At 36.9% G+C, this 16,483-nt stretch overlaps 1 protein-coding gene across 2 annotated transcripts in view; it reads right to left on the bottom strand.

Moving 5' to 3' along the window:
- The window catches only part of SLC8A1 (solute carrier family 8 member A1), a 363,003-nt gene extending 348,182 nt beyond the window's left edge, over positions 1-14,821 (bottom strand). Inside the window, exon 1 of one of the 2 annotated variants that reach the window (XM_033124683.1) lies at positions 14,642-14,821. The gene's annotated coding sequence lies outside the window, so the exon portion shown is untranslated. The remainder of the gene's footprint in view (positions 1-14,641) is intronic. The other variant, XM_033124686.1, reaches the window with a different exon arrangement.
- Positions 14,822-16,483: the final 1,662 nt, after the last annotated feature.

Raw genomic sequence — 16,483 nt, 5'->3', positions numbered from 1 at the left:
GAACGAGGGATGTTGAAGACTAAAACTCAAAATAGAAGACTTCTGATGTCAGTTTGGCAAAGATATTGAGCACAAGGTATCAATAACATCAGTGAAAGAAGCAACAATTATAAAGCACAATAAAACTTTATGATGTCTAACATGTGGTTGGAACATATGGACAAAGATGCTAATCATATTATAGAGAAACATATGTATTATACTAGATACAGAGCAAGAACATCTACAAATCAGAAACAATGAGGAATTGGTAAGTGATATTTTCTCACATCTGGACTTGAAAACCCTGCCATTCACTATACTTTCTACCAATTTTATATTTCTACGATATAAGAATGTGAAAAATAAAAAGCCCAATGTTGAAATATACAATTTCTATTTGGACGTTGTAAGGCTCAAAGACAAACCAACACAATCCTCCATATAAAATATCCTCCATATAAAAAAGGATTTAATAACATCTGTGCTTCTGCTGTGCATAAAATTTAACAGTCGTGAGAGACCTTTGGTAATCATCCAATTCAAACTCTTATTTTATGGTCAAAGAAGCTTAGTTCCAGAAAATGAAAATAAATGTACCAAGGTCACAGAACTGGGGAGTTGGAGAACCAAGCCTAGACCCCAGTTCTCCTTCCATCATAATACAGCAATCTTTCCCATTAAATTTGTATCAATGGACAACCAGTCAGTAGCTATGTTCTGTCTGTAATGGGGTTTTCTCCTTTATCATTTGTTTCTCCCAATTTTTTTTTTTTAAACACTTGATAGTTTTTCCCTCTTTGCAGCTCTGAGAAACATAAAGTCAGGCCGGATCTACCCAAATGTGTGTACCTTCTCCCCTCTGCAGGCCTCTGCAATCACTACAATCAAATATTTGAGTCATTTGGCCCCAATTCTAACAAAAGGACCGGACAGGTCTGACTGTCCCACTGCCTTTTGGTGACTCATCCATTTAACTTGCAATTTCCTTTAGGTACCTGGACATCTTCATCCTTGATCCAATAGCTTTTTTGAAAAATGTTTTCTGTGAAAACACTAAAAATAAGCTCCAGGTTTCAAAGAGGAAATACAAGCATGAGCAATTGCTTTTGAGATTAAAGAAATTATAAATATGTAAAACCAAATGGGACCTAGAGATTATTTAGTTCCATCTTTCTTTTGGCTGATGTTCAGGAAAGCTCATGTCATTCATTCATGCATGTAATTTGTGTCAGGCATTGGCAGAGACGGGATTAGAAGCAAGTGCTTCTGTCTTCTGTCTGATGATCTTAGTTGTGTTTTCTAAGAAAAATACAGAAGTAAATATGGGGGGGAAATAAAGGGGAACTCTTTATCATGTATCATATTTTTATGTTTTCTCATCCATGATCTCATTTGGCCACCCACACCATCTCAATGAGTGAAGTCTGTATTATTATCATTCATTTACAAATGAAGAACTGAAGCTAAAACTGAAGTGAAAATTTATGCTGCTGGGAGTATGACTGGAAGTCTGAAACTAGATTGTCAACTTTGTATTCTGTTTACCTTTAACATAAGCACTATAATAAATAAAATGAACATAAAGTTGAAAAAGTTATACAAGTATATCAGTAGATATACAATTTTACGATTCTTCATAGACATGATTTCCTCGGTGTTCATGATAATAACAGCTGCCATTTTGAATGATTTCCAACTCACAACACATAGTGGAAAAAGCATAGATTTTAGTGTCAGGCAGATATCCAACCAAATTCTGGCTTGTCGGCTTACAATGTAGTAGCGCAATAAATGGTTGTCATAATAATAATAATAATAATAATAATAATAATAATAATAATTTTCTCTCTGTCTGAAAATAAAGCATCTTCTGAGGAACAACATACTAAACAGGTAGGAGAAAAGAGAAGGGTCCAAATTCAGGACAAACTCTTAAAGCACATTTGTTTTCCCCAATGATTCCTCCTTATTTTTGCATCAGGTGACAATGACTAGGACAATTCATGCAAAAATGACAAGCAATATCAAGAACAGAGAGTGGGCATAGGAGCAAATCACAGATATATCAGTTAGTGAGTGAAAAAAACAACATGTACAATGAGAGACTTCTTGCAAGTCTATTACTCCATTGTATCATGCAATTTTTGACCATGAACTTTACAGCAAGGAGGCATTCCAGTGATTATGAAATCCAACTTCCTCATCCTTCAGAGGAAACAGAGGTCTGGAGAAGATTAGCGACTTGCTATTTGTTTTGTGACAGAATTGGAACTTGAAGCCAGGACTTAGGAGTTTGAGTGTAGTTGTTTACCTTTTAGTCTCCACACATTGAAATTGGTGCCTGTGTAAAGATATACTCCTTTGTTGATAGGGTTAGCCTTTGTCATAAAGAGCTGCCAGCGATTATTGAGTTGTTAGATGCCAGAAATTATTTGGTTCTCAAATGGTATTATTTATTTATTTTAATAAAGCAGACCCATTCAGAAGCTACATTTGAAACGCTCTTGGGAAAACTCTTTCAGCAATTATGAGGCACAAAACCCTTACTCATTATAATTTTTTTCTCACTGGCAGGAAACGCTTTGACTCTAATAAATGGAATAATACAAAACTTAAGTCAAATTTTAGATGATATCTAAATTTTTAGATGTTATCTAAATGTGCTATCCATATTGTTCTAAATGAATAGATTATTTGATTAGGTATACTTGGCATATCCACTTGTACACACTTGTAAATGGAGACAAGTTTCCAGATTCAAATGGAGGCACTATTCGAATTGTGTCTGGTGGTGTGTGATTACAATAAAATTTCTAAAAAATATTCCCCAAAAGGACTTCAAACAATCTGAAGAGAAAAAATATTGTTGTATGGCAAGTGCCTCAAACAGCTGGTTCAAGATCTGGATAATGTGGCTAAAATGCTAATAGAAGCTTCTTGCTATCACCACGTGCTATTTTTGCCCTTTATAACAAGATAAACCCATGCTTGACTTTTGAAAAGTTATGCTCAGAATATTTCTGAATATTTAAAGATAAATACTCATTTAAAGAGAAAGATTTCAATTACTCTCTCTCCGGGTAAGTCTTCTCACTTTGAAGCTGGTAAAATTGAGAGCTTCTGAAATTGGTGAGTTTGTATAGCCTTACAATAAATAGACTATGTATTTTGGAATTAACCAACCAACAAACTCACATATCTTTTAACATGTAAATGAGTAATGTTACAAAAATCTGCTTATAAGTTAGTCTGGTGGACCCTAGAATGTAAAGAACAAATAGTAATCTTAAAATTAGCTTAACAGTTTGGAGCTAAATGAGGACGGGGTAGACCTCCTGCTTGGGGCATGTGGGAAACAAAGAAAAGCATAAATCCTTAGAGTACATTTTCTTCTAGTTCTTCATACAGTGAGAATTATTTAGACATACTTGTTTTGTTATTGATAAACATTCATGGACTACCTCCCCTGTATATCAGACACTGTGCCAAGCCCTTCATATATAAAGATAAATAAGATAAGTACCTGCCTCTGAGTTGCTTAGAGTCTAAAGAAGGAGGCAGAAAAAATACATGTTGACATTTACTAGGTACTATCATAGATTTATATACATGATGCAGTAGGAGCACAAAGGGCAAATACAAATCAGAATTGGATGATGGGAAGGAGAGTGTCGCAGAGAGAATGGTTCTTATATTGAATCTTAAAGCAGGGTTTGTTAAGTGAAGAGAGAAAAAAACACCACTGAATAAAGAAGGTAATGCACATGTAAGAAAAATGGACATCTGAGCCACTCTTGACTATTGTAGTGAATCATAAGTAGTTTGGTAAAGTTGGGACAACTAACATTTATTGAGAGATAGAAAGTGACAAGCTTAGGTCCTAAGCAGGGCTATAATCTCCGGGATCTTTGGTACAAAGCTAATGAACTTGGATTTTTATCCTGAAAGTTATAGAGATTTATTAAAAGATTTTACATATGTGTATGCCTGATCAAAATCGTGTCTTAGCAAGATCAGTTTGGCAACAAAGTGGAGGATAGTTAGGAGTGGCCAGGCTGGTGAAAGGGCATCTTTTAGCATGCTATTGCAATAACTCATGGAATAAACTATCAAAAAAACAATGGCAATGGATATGAAAAACACTCAGCAGGTATGAACTATAGGATTTGGGGACTGATTTGTTGTAGTAGGGAGACAGCAAGTTAAGGAAAAACGTCTAAGCTGTCTTTCTGGTTTAAGGTTAATCAAAGAGTTAGATCAACAACAACAAAAATTCAGGCAGGTGGATAGTAAGAATGACGAGTTCAATTTTGAACATATTAAGTTTGAGTCAGGGGATCTGCAGAAATGGGTTGAATAGACAGTTGGATGTATGGATGGGACAGCGGACAGTAAATAGGAATACTAGTAATAAGAAACTAGAATCAAAGATAAAAATGATGGTAAAACAGTACCTGTCTTCTCTAAATTTGTTCAAATGCTTTGCATAAATAAATTACATTCCAATGCATAAAAATGTTTAAAAAGAAAATGTTGAACCAATCAGTCTTCTTAGAGGAACTCTGGGGATTGGAAGAGGAGCCAAAAGATTGCAAATTAGCTAGCATAGGTTCAATGTTTAAAGTCAGGTCAGCCTAACCTCATGACACTCAGGGATCCTAAACTAGCTGGACTAAAAAATGCTGTTGGCACGTCATTTCTGACCTTCATCAGAATATTTTACCTAACTACACAAAAGTACTCTGGACCAAATGGAGAAATATGGGCTGATGGATAATGCAATTAGATGGTAACAACTGTGCTAAACAACTGTGCTCGCTCAGTAAGCTGTATTTGTGAAATAAGAAAATACAGGCTTTTCTTAAAAGCAAAACCAAAAACAACTGTGCTCAAAGATTGCTGACTTGGGATGGATTAAAAAGGGAGCAGTGTTCTCTGCACAGCATCATCCTCGGCTTTGGTAAAATACTTTGTCAGAGTACCAGATGAAGATATAAAAGCCCTTCTCACTACAATTGCAATAGACAAAGAATGAAAACAAGCTAGATGGCATTTAGGATCCACAAAGAGCATAATGGATGCGATTTAACAGGGACAGGTCTCAAAGTCCTGCACCTGGAGCCTTTAAAATTACTTGCAAAGTACTTCTTGGCTGAGTTGTGTCTATCAATCCCCTCAACACATCAACTAAGTAAATAACAAAATAGACAAACTAGTGCACAGTCAAAGATGAGTTTTCAGGCATTCAAGTAAGCAGGAATTCACATGCGTGCCATAAGAGAACCCACTAAAGAAACTGGAGACATAGAGAAAATTTGAGAGAAAGGTAGTAACTGCTGGTCTTTGAGACTTCAAGGGATGTCAACTGGAATAGGAATTACGTTCTACAAGATAATAAAGACTAGATAAGAGAAGTTACCTGCCTCCTTAATCTCTGTGATGCACTAGCCCATAGTGGAGTGGCTAATAGCTGACTTTCAAGCCAGATTTGTCCAGTTCTACAATTGAAGAGCTATGTGACCTTGGGAAGATTGACTCAGTCTCTATCTGTCTCCTTTTTGTTGGCTGAAAATGAGGATTATTAAAGGTCCAGCTTACAAGGTTATTGTCAGGATTGAATTATTATACAGTGGTACCTCGGTTTTCGAACGTAATCCACGAGTTCTGAAACGTTCAAAAACAGCTGATAACTAGGCCTCAGGATTTTGCACTCAATGGAAGCCGTGTGACATGTCTGAGTCGTGTTAGAAAACCAGAGCATTTACTTCCGGGTTTACGGCATTCATAAACCAAAATGTTCGTCAGTGGAGACCCAGGTACCACTGTATGTGAAAGCACAGAGAAAAGTCCCTGGCACACAGAAATTGCTCTATGTGTTAACTATCATTGTTATTAGCAGTTATAGGGGCATAGAGGGTATTGCACCCCTCCTCCCTGCCAAGGAAATATTAGATTAGAAAAAGAGACTTAAAAAGATACTCTTTAAGCAGCGTTTTCAATGTTATTGACCCAGCGTCTGGAAGTTGGTGACATTTCCCAAGTGTTCTGGTTGCTGGCTCATCTACACCTCTCCCACCAATGTGTATGGCAAGTCAATGGTCAGCAATAGTCCCTCTCCTAGCACCCAGGAAATCTCTTGTCTTAGGTATCTGGCAAAGTTAGGTACTTCTTCCATTTCGGAGCTCATCTTCTTGCCTTCGTACTTTACATACTTTAGTTTTCCATACATGTTTCAGGCTTCTGTGTCAATGGCAACTCAGATTCTGTTTTTTTCTGGCCTACTGTCCTTGACTCTAAACCCAAGTCCTTACTGAGGGAGAAGAAAAAGGCTCCAAGAAACTTTACTTAATGATTTCACGGATATATGGGATATGAAACTGAAAGCAACAAAGGAATAAGACAAAGAAAGAAATAAAAACTCATAGACACAGACAATAGTGTAGTGGTTACCAGAGGGTAAGTGGGGACGGGGTGGTAGATGAGGGTAAACGGGGTCAAATATATGCTGATGGAAGGAGAACTGATGGAAGGAGAACTGACTCTTGGTGGTGAACACACAATGTGATATATTACAGAATTGTACACTTGAAACCTAGGAAATTTTACTAACCACTGTCACCCCAATAAAATTTAATTACAAAAACTTTCCAGGCATTAAACTGAAGTCAACAAGAACAACAAGAACAATGTAAATATTAGATTTTCATGGAAAATGGGAAAAGGCTACCTTGTATATCCAGGAGATCAGAACGACCTTGACATTTTGGTAGCTGGTAAATCAGAGTGACATTGCTTCTAAATTGTGGTTTGGAACAAGGATCCTTGCACCACTGAGTTATCTACCCAGGAATCTAACTAAAATTTCTGGATCAAATCTTGAAATCACATACCACTGACTCTATCCCTGAACCATAACTTGCTCCTGGACCATCACTCCCCATATTGAGTTCCATGGGAAGCTGGAGTCACAAGACATTACCTCCTTGAGAAAGTAAAATGTATGGACAAATGACTTTGACAAAACACCGCATACCATAAATAGTACTTAGATGCTCTTAAAGCAGATTAGCTTATTAAAATCTCCAAGAACTCCTTCAATAAAGAATCAATCTACCTCGGTTTACTCTAGCAGTCCCTAGTTTATTCTTTTACAGCATTATTTTTAGTCTACAGACCATTAATATATTATAAATCTAACATTTGATAAAAGAGTTTGGTAGCTTTTAATTTTAGCTTCTTTTCTTTGAACACTCACTCAGTGCTCATTTATTCTTGAAAAAGCCCTTTAATTAAGACAAGCGTATGTCCCGGTTTGCCTGGGACATTCCCAGTTCACTGTTATTGAGCCAGTGTAATTATTAGTACTTCTCCCTTTTATACTCAAAAAATGTCCTGGTGACCAGTAATATAGACATTTGTCCTATAGGGTATTTATTATTATTACCTGCTTTTTTCTTCTACTTGTGATTGACTTTCTACGGTTTATCCTCCCTACTACAGGCAAAATGATCTTTAAAAAAAAATGTAAATTAGTTCATTTCATTTCTTAGTTCAAAATCTTCCATGGATTCCTATCTGGTGTCAAAAGCTAAAGGAGTTCCTCACCACCAAACTAGTATTACAAGGAATATTAGAGGAACTTCTTTAAGACAAGACACATTCATATATATATATATATATGTATATATATATATATATATATGAATAATAAAATGGCAATAACTACATATCTATCACAATTACTTTAAATGTAAATGGATTAAATGCTCCAATCAAAAAATAGAGTGGCTGGAAAAAAAAATGCATCAGGAGATACAAAATGGCAGAATAGATAAACGCTGTGCTTGCCTCATCCCACGAACGCACAAACGTTACAACTAAATTATAGAACAATCAACTTGGACAACAATCTGAAGTTTAGCTGAACAGCAGTTTTATAACTAAGAATATAAAGAAGCCATGTAGAGACTGGTAGGAGGAGAGGACACAAAATAGGTTGGTCTCCCAATCGAGAGAGATATCTTCGCCACAGAGGTTCCCCATGAAGGAGGGAGGGAACACAGTTCCCCCACACCTGGCTTCCCAGCTTGGAGTACTGGGAAGGAACCCTCACAGCTTTTGGCACTGAAAAACTGGGGATCATGACCATTGAGGTAGGGGCGAAAGGCAGATGGAAACCCAGACATTCTCCTAGTGGCCCGTGCAAGCACTCACCCTGAGCTCTGGTGGAGCGACAGTGACTCTGGGGGCATCAGAGACATATATGGAGAGACTGAGTTGTGTAACTTCAAGCTGTGGACTGGAAGGACAGTCCCCATTTTCCCTGTGTGGAGTCATTCTCCTGTGCAGCCAGCAGGTGGGCACCATCTTTCCTGTGTTGAGCCCTCCCCTACAGGCTAAATCTGAATCTGATTGGCCTGGTGAGCTCCGCAGCTCCACGCTGCTGACTCACCGAGACCCTGCCTCACCCAAATTGCAGACAGCAGGAGACTTTATCAGCCCCTGAACCTTATGTGACCTGACAGGTGGCAACAGGCCTTGGAGTGTCCTGGCTTTTTGTGGAGCTACCCCAGACCTGGTACTGGTGTTAACCATCCTTGGTTCTCTGTGTGGTCTCTCCCATGTGCCTCCAGGTACAGCAAAGGCAGTGACCAACAGTGGATCACTTTGTAGCTCCTACCAGGTAGTCCCCAGGCTGACCTGGGTCTGCACCGGAGCCCCTCCCAAGAAGCCCCAGAATCAACATACTTGTAGGTTGGCTTCAGACCACAGCAGAGTACCAGCCAATTAGCCCCACAAGAAGCATACCAAAAGGGCAGTCTCAACAAGCACTAGAGCCCACTGGGGCGAATCCAGCTGTGTGGGATAAACCCCCCACATAGCAGCCCCTAAGTTGCAGATGTAGCCAAACCCACAGCCACCCAGCATGAGGGTGAATACCACCCACTGACATGGCAACAGCAATCAAGGCTCAACTATAACAGGAGAGCATGCACAACACACACACAAGGGACACTCCTGGACATGCAGCTCAGGTCATTAGGGAGGCTCTGCCCTTGGGCCCCAGAGGATCCCTACTACATAAGGCCACCTGGCAAGACTTAGAGACATAGCAGCCCTATCTAATACACAGAAACAAATACAGAGAGGCAGCCAAAATGAGGAAACAAAGAAATGTGTCCCAAATAAAAGAATAGGAGAAAAACTCCAGGAAAAAAACTGAACAAAATGGAGGCAAGCCACCGACCAGATACAGAGTTCAAAACAATGGTTATAAGGATGTTCAAGGAACTTTGTGATACCTTCAACAAAGAGATAACAAGCATTAAAAACCCCACAAAAACGACATAGAAACCATACAAAGGAACCAGTCAGAAGTGAAGAATACAAAAACTGAAATGAAGAATAAACTAGAAAGAATCACTAGCAGACTAGATGAAGCAGAGGATCGAATCAGCAATTTGGAAGACAAGGTAGAAGAAAACACCCAATTGAAACAGAAAAAATAAAAATAAAAAAACCCAAAAACATAAGGATAGTTTAAAAGACCTCTAGGACAACATCAAGTGTAACAACATTTGCATCATAGGGGTACCAGAAAGAGAAGAGAGAGCAAGAGATTGAGAACATATTTGAAGAAATAATGACTAAAAACTTCCCTAACTTGGTGAAAGAAATAGACATACAAGCCCAGGAAGTAGAGACAGTCCCAAACAAGATGAACCCAAACAGGTCAACACCAAGACACATTATAATTAAAATGGCAGAGGTTAAAGACAAAGAGAGAATCTTAAAAGCAGCAAGAGAAAGGCAATTAGTAATATATAAGGGAGCTCACATAAGATTATCAGCTGATTTCTTAACAGAAATATTACTAGAAGGGATTGGCACAAAATATTCAAAGTGATGAAAAACAAGGACCTATAGCTAAGGGTGCTCTACCCAGCAAAGCTATCATTTAAAATCTAAGGATAAATAAAGAGCTTCCCAGACAAGAAAAAGCTAAAGGAGCTCATCACCACGAAACCAATATTACAAAGAATGTTAGAGGGATTTCTTTAAGATGGAAAAAAATATATAAAAAATATGAATAATAAAATGACAATAACTACATATCTGTCAACAATTGCTTACAAAGTAAGTGGATTCAATGCTCCAATCAAAACCATAGGGTGGCCGAATGGATAAGAAAACAAGACCCTTACATATGCTGCCTATAAGAGACTCATTTCAGATCAAAAGACACACACAGACTGAAAGTAAAGGGATGGGGAAAAGATACTTCATGAAAGTAGAAACAAACAAAAAAGCTGTAGTAGCAATACTTATACCAGACAAAATAAACTTCAAAATAAAGGCTATAACAAGTGACAAAGAAGGACCCAGTAATCCCACTTCTGGGTAATTATCCAAAGAAACCCAAGACGCTACTTTGAGGAGACCTGTGCATCCATACGGTCATTGCAGCATTGTTTACTATGGCCAAGATGTGGAGGCAGCCTGGGTGTCCATCAATGGATGAATGGATAAAGGGTGGGTGGTACATACATACAATGGAATATTGCTCAGCCATGGAAGGAAATACATTCTTGCCATCTGCGGCCACATGGATGGACCTGGAGGGTACTGTGCTGAGTGAAGTATGTCAGACAGCTAAAGACAGATTCAACGTGATTTCACTTATATGTGGGATCTAAAGAACAAAACAAAAAAACAAACAAAACAGAAACAAACTCACAGATACAAAGAACATTTTGATGGTTGTTAGACAGAGGGTGGGGAGTGTGGGCGTTGGTTAGGATTGGGTGAAAAGGGGAAGGGATTAAGAAGTACAAATTTGTTTTTATACAGTAGTCATGGGTATATAGGGTATAGCATAAGGAATATAGTCAATAATATTGTGATAACATGGTAGGGTGTCAGATGGTTGCTGGATTTATGGTGATCATTTCTTTACATATATAAATGTTGAATAACTATTGTGTACACCTGAAACTAATATAATATTGTGTTAACTATATTTTAATAAAGTCTTAAAAAAATAAAATAAACAAAAATATATAGAGAATTTCATTTAGCAGCTGTAGTTAACAACCATCATGTGAAATATATATATATATATATATAATATATATATATATATATATATATATATATATATTTGATATATATGTATATATATATATTTATTTTTCAATAATTGTGGCCAGCATTCACATACGTTTCAGACTAAGGAGTCTGAAAAGGTCCATATCATTCCTTTATTACAGAGAAAAAAAATGTTTTCAAATATGTGGAAACTTTTTTTTTTTTAAAATAAAAACTCCCTGTCAGCAAAGATTACATCAATAAAACTTCCAAAAAACCATCTTCTTTGGAAAAAGCACAATTTTTATCTGCAGTTGTGCTTCTGTTAACTCCCCCTTGTTGAAATAAACTGGACTGATTATCACTTTTTTATTGCAAAAAGGAAGTAGTTGCCAATCCTGGCTGCACATTAGGATTTCATGGGGTAGATTTTTAAAACCAACTGCCCTTGCCCGGACCCCCTGAGAGTATTTAGTTTCTCAGGGGTGTGGTGTGGACATCACCCACCATAAATGACCCTAATGTGCTATTAGAGTCGAGAACCATAGCTCATCTCAGGGGAAGAATTCAATGGCGTAGGAAACACCGCTTTCTCCTTCGCAGCACTAAATGCCACGGACATTTATTCCTCTTTCATTACTTTACATGCTTTAAAACTACCTTTAAAAGTTCTCTGGCATCACATTTTCTTCTAACATCCTGCCATGACACTTGAAACCATCATGCAATTTAAGATTAAGAAATTAAAAGAGATGTGGTATAGGCAGATCATTTGTCTGATCAGAAAACCAGGTGATCTGGATCCGGGGGAATCTTCACCTTTCATCGATTGACTTTGGAGAAAAAATATAGTCTCTCTGGTTTTCAAATTCCTCACCCATGCTGTCTCCTTATCTCATGCCTTCTGTCATTTTAAAAATTCTTGAAATCTTCTGTGGTTTGTCTGGGACCAACTACTCAATGTCCCACAGTTTTTAATCACCTGAGGAAATTTTATTTTATTTAAAGTTCTCAAGGGGATTATTTTAAGAGTAACCAATGCTATTATTCCCTTGAAACTTAATGACCTTTCCTATGGGCCAAAATTTTCCATGCCTCTGGAAAAGTAAAACTCAACTCTTACTTTCCTCCACTATTCAGGGATATTGTTCCCCATCAAAGCCCCTAAAAACACTTGTTCCTCCTGCTCTCTGGGACACCACTGACCAGGCCTAGGAGCTCTCCAGTCTGGCCCCATCATATAGAGAGAAACTTCAAATCCGTGCTCTATGCTCTTGGGATAAATTTCAAATTTTCTATCATTCTTAGGCACCATGAATTTGCTTCATATCTCAGCTAACTATAGTACAGAGCATTCCAATTATTATTTCTTTTTTATGAAACTGTCAAAACTTCCAATTTTTTCCCTCAATTTTCTTCTCAAAATACGATCTCAAGATTTTCTATAAGTGTAGTCATTACTGAATGCTTAACAAGTCACACATCAAAAGGCAAGTAGCTTGACTAGTTGTCAACTTCTTTTTCATGGATGTTGACATACTATATATAAAAATAGCAGTAAGTCATTCTTTATTACTTATATTACACCTCTTAAGTTTGTTTGCTGAAGAAAAACAGAAGCAGACATTGCTCACGAAGAGCGCATTCTTGAAATACTCTTGGCTGTGAGCAAATGAGAAAACAGTAGATGATGTCATATATGCATTACATCCGATCACAAATCCTAGTGACATAATTTATAATAACTTTTTATATCTTGAAAATTGCCAAAACTCCTGATGTGTTGCTCCTTTTGGAAAGCTGGTTGGTATGTATCGTTTAATTAATTTTAAAACCATCCCTTTGTAAGCCTGCTCCACTTTCACTAAAATTATGACAGCTTGTCTCAATTTAAAAAAAGAAGGCATAGTTTATTCTCTGTCTCTCTTTCTCTTTCTAATATAGAATATTAGTATTTTTAAGTGAAGTAAAATAGCCTATTTCAGAAATGTGGAAAGGGTAAGTTTGAATGTGTTGTTAATATAATATGTTGTCAATGTAAACAGACTAGACAGAAAAGGAATAATTTACATACATATCTTAGCATTATTATTTTAATAATGATAATATATTATTATGGAAACAGAAACATGTTTTCTATTTTCTGCCACTTTTTTGGTGTCACAACTTTTTGGAACATTCACAACTTGGAGGAAACTACCGCATAACTAAAGTCATTTCATCAATATGCCTTAATTGAATTGCCTTTCCCAGCTACCTAATTTATCCGAGGAACTTCTCCTTGGTTAGTATTACAAACTATTTTATTATTTTCTTACACTTGTTTGATAATCATTTTCCATGTCATTTTTTGTCATCAGGGAAGGAAGAAACACATTTAATTTTTCTTTCCTTTTTCCTCTTATGCTCTATCATAAGATTGAAAACTTTTAGTTAAATGAATAGTTGGTTCGAAACTTATTTTAAATATAGACACCTTATTCTCAACAAGAGAAATCTTGAATATAAATTTCATTATCTTGTGTAAAACATATTTTAATTCAATCTTAGAAAAACAGACACATTTTATAGATATGACCTGTAATATTTTTCTCTTGACTTTTGTATTTGCCAGAGTTCTCAGCTTTCACTAGCAATTTTAAAAGAACTGCTTTAATGATCTAACTATTACCATTTGATAATTAACTGGAATAGCATTTCAAAGTGTAATTGATATGATTTGGCTAGGTTGACCACGATTCTAGAAAATAGACTAGAGGCATATAGATACTAGTATTGTGTTCACATTCATACTTTTTCTTTGGACCCCTGAGACATATGGCTTCTGTTATTCTGCCACAATCTACTATTCCCCAAACATCGCTGACGACAAAACTATAGTAACCTTTGAAAAATTTGTCCCACAATGCCTCAGTTTTCAGACATTAACAAAAAAGAAAGCAAGAAAATGTTAAAGGTACTGAGAAAAGTCCAGTGCTTACAGCTGGTTTCAGCAATTTCAACTTGCGCAAGACCCCATGTTTGTGAAAGCAACCCAAGAATCTCTGAACAGGATGTAATCAACCTCCAATCTGCTGAGAAACATTGCAAAAATGACTTCAGCTGCCAAAAATAATAATGCCGTTTACAAGCAGCTCTTCCTATGTCTAAGGAAAATGAACCACACAGGAGTTTATGCTCGTTTGGAGGAGCAAGCAAGAAAAGGGCAAATCTTACCTATCCCACCCTAAAATGCACAGTAACAGAACCCACTGGAAACTGTGGTCCACGCCAAAGTGCTGGCAATATTGAGGGAGACTCATATCCTGAAAAATCTGAACGGTAAGTGACCCCAGACAAAGGGATTATATTTGGCAGCAATTCTGTGCTGTCACTTTCTCTCTGTAACCAAGCTGCCCTGTCTTGTGAAGGCAGAGCTGTTACATACCTCTTAGGCGTGAGCCCCAACCCAAATCTTCCTTTTTTTCAAAATATTATCTGGCAGCTTCCCTTAAGGGACATCAAGAGCTTGGGAGGGCACATTCACGAATGATCCTTTAGATAACTTTCATCACAAAAGCCCTGCACCTACCTCTGTCAAGCCAGGGCTGCTCAGTCCGCATGGGCAGGATGTGAAAAAAGACCCGGTATGATGGCTTCTCCAAATTTACCAGAAAGAAAGGACCTGGGATGCTTGTCCTTTAAGTGTCTCTCAACATGGTTTACATAGCTGGATCTCTGCTTATCTGTGCCTTTCTGCTTTCGCTTCCATACATGGATCTGTTCCCAACAGTAACTCCAAGCTGTCGAAAAGAAGCTATCTGGCAGCTCTCGCTTCATCCAACACATGGATGATAAAAATACACATATAGAGATTCTTCCAGCCAGGCCCATTTCTCACCCCACCATCCTGCCACTATGCCTTTTTGCAAATGCCCTTTTCAGATTGGCATTTCTGTTCTCCAGGCATTTAGAGAATGGTGTGGGTTTCCTTAACTTTATGAAAACAGAGATAGGGTTCCAGGGTCCTCATCCTTAAAAATTTTAGCAATAAGATATGTATGGGACCTGAGAAATGTTTAGTGAATGAGTGAACGTATAAACGAGTGGCTGAGCAAATGGATAGCATTGTATGTGAATGGATAAATATATAATGAATTTATTTAGTTCGGAATAGTTGTTAACACTCTGGATTATTTGTTTTAAGAGGATAAAGTAGCAGCAGAAGATCAAAGTAATCAAAACCTCTAAGAGACAAGGAGAGGCCAGGTTCTTATTTCAACAGTTTCTTATTTAGGATATAGTGGCAGTCCTACTAAGCTACCATATGGTTTGAGATTTAGAAAAAAGTTCAGTGTTAAAGAATGTAAATCAAAATAAAATACTAAATGCTACATTTGTTAAGTGTCAGTGATACTTTAAATGACACATAACTGACCTAAATTTTAAGGTGGGGGAATGAGTGATAAATCCTGCTCTGTACATAGAGTGGTGAGAGGTACTCCCTCAGAGCGTTGCCCAAACTTTGCTTAGCTTTCCAGTTCCTTTGAAATTCAGCTTCTCAATTTTTAAATTTATCTCTCTTTTTTTTTTGTAATCTATTGTTACTCTTGTGTAACAAGAGGTCAAAATATCCAGAGAGTGAGAGAGAAAATTTCCAAAGAACATTTTTTATTGGTTAATTCCCCACCCCCAAATCAAATTAAAACTCTTGTAGAGTCTTTTGTTTGAAGAAGAAAAAGAAATTTGAGGCAGACAGGCATAATTCAGTTTGGTGTATTAAAATAGAGCTAGTTTGCTTAAAATAAAATGCCAGAGAAAGCAAAGGAAGGGTAGACAAACTAGGATTGGCAAATAATAAGTGTTGCAGGTGGTCAACAGGGTGTTGATTCTATTATCCTCCCTACTCTGTGCATCTTTTAACATTTCTATACAAGAGAAAAAGAAAAAAAGAGGAATGTACAAAAGACATATATGAATGGTGAGTTTGAGGAAGCCGAGATTTTATTAATCTCTGTCAAAAGCACCTATATCAAAACAAGAAAGTGCAAACTTGTGCGTGTGTGTTTTTCATTATTCAATTTTTCTGACATTTCAACCTCTTCCTCCCGACCTCCAATCATATATATATATATATATATATATATATATATATATATATATATATAATTATATAAGAATGAAAATATATTTTCATTCTTATATAATATACTTTATTATGTATTATCTATCTTACTGTCTATAATATCTATATAATATATATCCTATATAATAATCATTTATATCTAATGAAAATGTATGTATCTTATTTAAAAAGCTGACCAAATGTAGCTCAGGGATGGACATGGTGGATCATTACCTCACCCGGGAGCCATTCAACTCCTTCTTTTCCCTTGTCTTTTTCTATTAGGTTGGTGCAAAAGTAATTGCAGTT

Source organism: Rhinolophus ferrumequinum, chromosome 13, assembly GCF_004115265.2.
Source record: "Rhinolophus ferrumequinum isolate MPI-CBG mRhiFer1 chromosome 13, mRhiFer1_v1.p, whole genome shotgun sequence".
Lineage (NCBI taxonomy): Eukaryota > Metazoa > Chordata > Mammalia > Chiroptera > Rhinolophidae > Rhinolophus > Rhinolophus ferrumequinum.
The sequence above is the reverse complement of the archived record's forward strand: the minus strand, read 5'-3'. Positions and strand labels throughout refer to the sequence as shown.